General features: G+C 36.7%; 1 pseudogene; it reads left to right on the top strand.

The window, feature by feature from the left end:
• Positions 1-3,693: 3,693 nt before the first annotated feature.
• LOC129495274 (heterogeneous nuclear ribonucleoprotein A3-like) lies at positions 3,694-4,721 on the top strand (annotated as a pseudogene).
• Positions 4,722-6,249: the final 1,528 nt, after the last annotated feature.

Below are 6,249 nucleotides of genomic sequence, written 5' to 3'. Positions count from 1 at the left end.
CTTTTTTTTCTGGTAAAACCTTTTTTTCTAGTAAAAGATTCACTTATTTTGCTTTCATTCTACACATATAAATTATCATGGATTTAACTTGAAATGTGTATTTAGATATTTTTCCTTTAAATCATCTTTTAAGGCATGGAAGAAGGGACTAGGAAACTTGAGTATTATCAACTTTAAGTGAGCCATCCAACTTACTTTCTCTCCAGTAGCATGCATACTACTATATGGTCATTTGACTTAGCCAATGACATGTAACACTTTTTTTCTTTCTAATCTCTTGAAGGATCTTGTCATCCTAATAGAGTCTACTAAATATTTTAATTAAAAAAAGAAAATTTATGTATGATAGGATTTTAATATTCCTAGGTGTCGCAGAATAAGAGTAAGATAGCAACAGCTTTCTCTTGCTAGTCAGTGGTTGAGAATATTAACAGAATGTGACATGTGAAGAAATGGTGAAGAAATAATAAATATAACCCTATGTTGGACAGGACTATGGAGGAACAAGCAAGAGGACAGAGTATAGGAAAGTGACAATTGCTATCAGACATTCTAATATGATAAACCCTAAATTTCTATAAAAGAACAAGAACAACAAAAAAACACCATAACATTGTCTAGAATTCATAAGGAACAAGAGTCCACATGTTGAGAAGTGATACATATTTAAGAGCTACTCTATTTTTGAAATAGTTTTTCATATTTCCTTAAACAGGTTTTCATACATGTGGTACATGTATGATTTTGATTTTTGTGGCTTATATTCTAGAGGTAGTCAAACAGGGAACAGTGAAGAATTTAAACAAATTTTTTTAAATATTTGGATCCCTTTAATATTGCTGTATTATAAACTTCTGAACAGAAAATGTAGAAGTTATGATTATTCTCACACACAGACACATATTTGATGTCCCTGTCCACACCCTTCTCACTCCCCCAAGCACATTTAGCATCTTCCTGATGACTTTATGATAAAAACAATTTATGAAATATTTGATGTAAAAGATTTATTATAGCTATAATTTAAACTTTGGCAAATGATTATGAACAGAACGTGTATTAATAGTAAAAACGAATAAAACATTAAGCTGAATGTTTATTATTATTAACTGAAAGTTTAACACACACCCAGTAGCTGCTCCACCTACAGTTCAAGTGTGAAGAGCATAGCACACTGGAGGCAATTACATTTTCAGAGTGAAAGGAGTTATAATTCCCGATCCCTGTGCTCATTCATTTCAAGGCTTGCTCAATTGCAAAATGTAACCAGAGATTTAATAACTAGTGTTACCCTGGAAGGATGCTTTAGGAATAAATTTAGATTAAAATATATATATATAATCACATCCTCTACATAACTGGCAAATTTCTCTCTCTTGCTGAGGAGCAGACTGACAGAGAGCTTACTCACCTTTCTGTACTCTACAGGACTTACACATTTCCAGCATAGCTCTTTCAGCCATCATCTAAAATAGCTCTTCTCCAAACCAACTTTTGTTTTTTCTTACAAGCTGTTGCAGAGTTACCTGAATGCCAGGGGTTTAATAAATGTATATGTAGACAACCCAGTAACAGGTGAACAAGACATGGGGGACTCAGAATCTGATTTCAGATGATAAAAATGAAAAATAATATTTTAATTTGAAAATATGTGGATGTTCCCATAGTTCATTATGAAGAGATGGAACAAAAGATGTATTTTGAGTTTAGTGTAAGTTCTTTAAAGGTACTATTTGTATCAGTAAAATTATATAAGTAACATTGGATTTGATTTCAGGCTCAAGATCATCATTACCTCCTTCTTCCCTCCCATCCCTTGCTTTTCCCTATCCTCTCTCCCCTACCCTCTTCTTCCTCTTTCTCCTCCTTTTGCTACTCCTTCTCTTCCCCTCCTCCTCTTCCTTCCTCTTTTCCCCTCCTCTTCTTCCTTCTCCTCTTTGCTCTTCTCTTCCTTCCTTTTCCCCTCTTCCCCCTTCACTTCCTCTTCATCTTCCCCCTCCTTCCCATGCCTTTCTTCCTCCTTCACCAACATGTGTCTTAAAGGCTCCCTTACTTACTCTTCCTTTCTCCCCTTTAGTCTCTATACTTCTTTCCCTGTTAAATCACCTGCACTTCTAATCCTATCTGATTTCTTCTCTGAGGACCTGAAAACAGAGATATTCTGGTTTCCAACCTAGATGGCAAAAGCCTGACAGCCCATACTGTAAGAGGTGTGCTGGCAGTGTTACTGATATCCATTTTATTCCTATCTTTTCATTTCATCTTACAACCACCCTTACCATCACTGTCAGTCCTGCCTGTTTCTCTAAATGTGGACTTCTTTCGTTCAGCTCTTCAGAAAGTAAAATCTGCAGTTTTCTACAGGAGTGGGGAAAGGATGATAGCCTCACTGCTTGAGTCATGGAGGAGACCAAGAGTCTAAGAGTGTCTAATTCAGAGATTCTACTGATAGTCCTACTCCAGATACTGGCTTATATACTGAACTTCAGCTTGCTTCTTACTGGTTATCTCCATTCCCATTCTGTCACCTCCTTTTAGCTCATAAACAATGCAAACACAGAGGTGTATGTGTGCACACATTCACAAACACACATACACAGAGACAGGCTTCAGTCTACTTATTGTAATAAAACTATTGCCACCAACCCACCCACTTTCTCTGAAAATTCAATTTGTTTCATTTTTCTTTTAGTCATCTAGTCATTTGTTCAACAAACATTTACTGATCACCCACTGAACTAAGATTTGAGCTCAGAGCTGAGGATACACATAAGCAAACCCAGAACCAATCTGCCTTCCCCATGGTGTTTATAATCTGAATGAATAGACAGATGGTTATTGAATAAATGTAAAATCACAGTGGTTGATATGTTTTACAAGTTGTAGATGCAGAGGTTTATGGCCTTTTGAGACTATATAACATGAAATTTAACTAGGGAAGTCAGGGAAATAGTGAATGAGTTGGTATGTAAAGGAAAAGTAGAGTTAGAATATGTCAGAAAGGGGCAGCCTGGGTGGCTCACCAGTTTAGCGCTGCCTTTGGCCCAGGGCCTGATCCTAGAGACCTGGGATCCAGTCCCACATCGGGCTCCCTGCATGGAGCCTGCTTCTCACTCTGCCTGTGTCTCTGCGTCTCTCTCTCTCTCTCTCTCTCTCTCTGTCTCTCATGAATAAGTAAATAAAATCTTTAAAAAAAATAGAATATGTCAGAAAGGAAAAAGCAGATACCAAAGGTGGGTAGCAGTGGTCTACTGATTATAGTTCTAAGGAAGACATAAAACGTGAGGAGGAGGATAGAGTTAAATAGGGGAGGGGGGCACCTACCATACTACTAGATCAGTTGGAGCATTTTTATGATGACTGCTATTGAAAATATGGGTTTTGAAGGAATCCAGATCATCTTCATATCACTCTTATGGAGAAGTTTCATAGGAAAGATTATTGGAATCTATAATTCTATCTTTCATTTCAATGTTATTTGTCCTTAGACCACATCCAAGATTCTGCTAGTTTTGAACATGGGTCTTTTATAGGTTCTTTTATATAAAGTCAACTTGGTAAGTTCTATCTTAGATTTGGGGAGTTATTTAAAATTTTATATATAGGTGGTCTCAAAATGGAGGAAAACCATGGCTGGGTGGCTCCCAGCCTGATTCTGGCTGTCACTACAGCTGTCATCACAGTGAGGAGGAAGGCCATGATCTAAAGAACCAGAGCCCATGAGAAGACAGTTTATTGGTGGTTTGGGCTTTGAAACTACAGATGACAGTTTAAGAAAACATTTTGAAAAGTGAAGCACAGTTACAGATTGTATGATGATGAGAGACTCCCAAACAAAGCATTCCAGGTGTTTTGGTTTTGTGACTTACTCTTGTATGGAAGAGGTGAATGCAGCAATGTGTGCTCAACCACGCAACCAAAGGTTGATGGATGTTTAATGGAACCAAATAAAGCTGTTTCTAGAGATGATTCTGTAAGCCTGGCACTATCAAACATTGAAGAAAAAAATTTTGGTGGTATTAAAGAAGATACAGAGGAATATAATTTGAGAGACAAGTTTGAAAAGTATGGCAAGATTAAGACCATAGAAGTAATAGAAGACAAGCAGAGTGGAAAAAAGAGAGGATTTGCTTTTGTAACTTTTCATGATCATGATACATTGATAAGATTGTTGTTCAGAAATACCAACTATTAATAGGTATAATTGTGAAGTGAAATAGGCCCTTTCTAAATAAGAAATGAGGTCTGCTGGATTACAAAGAGGTTGAGGGGGTGGATCTAACAACTTTATGAGTCGTGTTGGTAACTTTGGTGGAAAAGGAGGCTATGGTGGTGGAGGTGGTGGTGGCAGAAGTAGTTATGGGCAAGTTATGGGTTTGGATATAATGGATTTGGTGCTGATGGTGGCAATGATTGTGGTGGTCCTAGTTAAAGCAATAGAGGAAGCTACTGTGATGGTGGACCAGGGTATGGACACCCAGGAGGCAGACATGGTGTTGGTGGTGGTGGAGGATATTATGATTACAATGAAGGAGGAATTTTGGAGGTAACAAAGGTGGTGGTGGGAACTATAATGGTTTTGGGAATTAGAGTGGACAACAGCAATCAAATTATGGATCCATGAAGCAGGGCAGTTTGGGTAGAAGAGGCTCAGGCAGTCCCTAGGTATTAGTTATGGATCTGGTCGTAGAAGTGGTGGATATGGTAGCAGAAATTTCTAAAAAAAAAAAACCCTCAGAAGCAAAGGGCTATGGGACTTAGCAGGAGAAAGAGTGAGGAGTTGTCAGGAAAGCTACAGGTTACTTTTGAGACAGTTGTCCCAAATATATTAGAGAAACTTTAGAAATCTGCCACAGGTGGAACTATGATGCTTTCTGGGGAAAGTTACAGCTTAAATAGGCAACCTTCTTGTTCAGGACTGTCATAGCCATAGTTTGCAAAATGGGCAGCTATTGATTAAAGCAGTGTAGTATCAATTAGATGTACATTCCTGAGGTCCTTTGTCTCTTGTCTTTTTTTCTTTTTCTTTTCATTAGATCCAGTATATTGCCCTGTAAATTGTGGTAGTGGTACCAGGAATAAAAAAATATATATATAAGGAATTTTTAACTTTTCAAGAAATAAAAATAAAATACAATTTTATAGAAAGGATATTTGGCATAATAAGAAGTCTTGGGACTTAAAGAAATGCTTGTCATCTTAAATAATTGAAACGTGTAAAAGAGTCTATTGATTATAGAGCTCAGAAACAGAATTACTGAAGTGAGTACAGTTTACTCCCAGAATAAACAAGAATAAAACAAACAAACAGGAACACCTTGCAATTGACTTGAAGATTCTTAAAATAGAATTGACTGGCTCAGAATAAATTTCCTATAATGGAAATATCAGGATAAACAATCATTTCATGGGGTATATTTTATGCATTTTGTGTGTGGTCTTGAAGGAGGAAATATTAATACAGTAGATGAAAGTTCAACTAGATAAAGATTATTTACTTTTTTGATTCTGTGAATCTAACTTATTTTGGTCCTCTAGTTCAATTCTTGATCACTTAAAAATCCTCATCTTGCTTTGCTAGCAGCCTAGGCAGTTCTTTTGCCTACGGCTTAAGATCTGAATGAACTGGATGTTGTTCCTTTTTTTTTTTAATGCAAAATATGTTTTTGATTTGTAAATGAACTCAGAGGCACAGCAATGGACATATAAATTATTATTTTTTAAATAAAATAAAAATAGAGCTGACAGCAAAAGAACTTTCACAGCAGTTATTATTATGTGTTATTATTAGCAGCAGCATGTGGTGACATTTTAGGCTCCAAATCCACAGAAATATATCCTAGATCATGTATATTCCAGATGCTAGGGGGAAAAAAAAAACAGAAATGCTGCTGTCTGGCTTCACATGAGAGAATTTTTAAAAAATGAAATAAGAGCTCTGATAGTTTTGTACTAGGTGGTAGAGGCTGATTTATCTCTATCCCCAGGGGCTGAAAGTTTAACCCTGGGACCTTTCTACAAATGTAGATACCTGCCACCAAGAACACCACTCAGAATATGCTGAGGAATGTATTTGACTCTTTAAGCTCTATGAAATCTGTCATATCATTAGTGACTTAATGGAAGAATATATCATAGTTTATGGATTTACTCAGCATGGACCCCCTAAAACACAGCTTTAAGTACAATAAAAACTTAATGTGGTGTGGCCTCATCCCCAACCAGATGAGGCTCCTCTATTCCTAAAAA

The sequence above is a fragment of the Nyctereutes procyonoides genome, unplaced genomic scaffold (genome assembly GCF_905146905.1).
Source record: "Nyctereutes procyonoides isolate TBG_1078 unplaced genomic scaffold, NYPRO_anot_genome, whole genome shotgun sequence".
Classification (NCBI taxonomy): Eukaryota; Metazoa; Chordata; class Mammalia; order Carnivora; family Canidae; genus Nyctereutes; species Nyctereutes procyonoides.
This window is presented reverse-complemented; position numbering and strand designations above follow the sequence as displayed.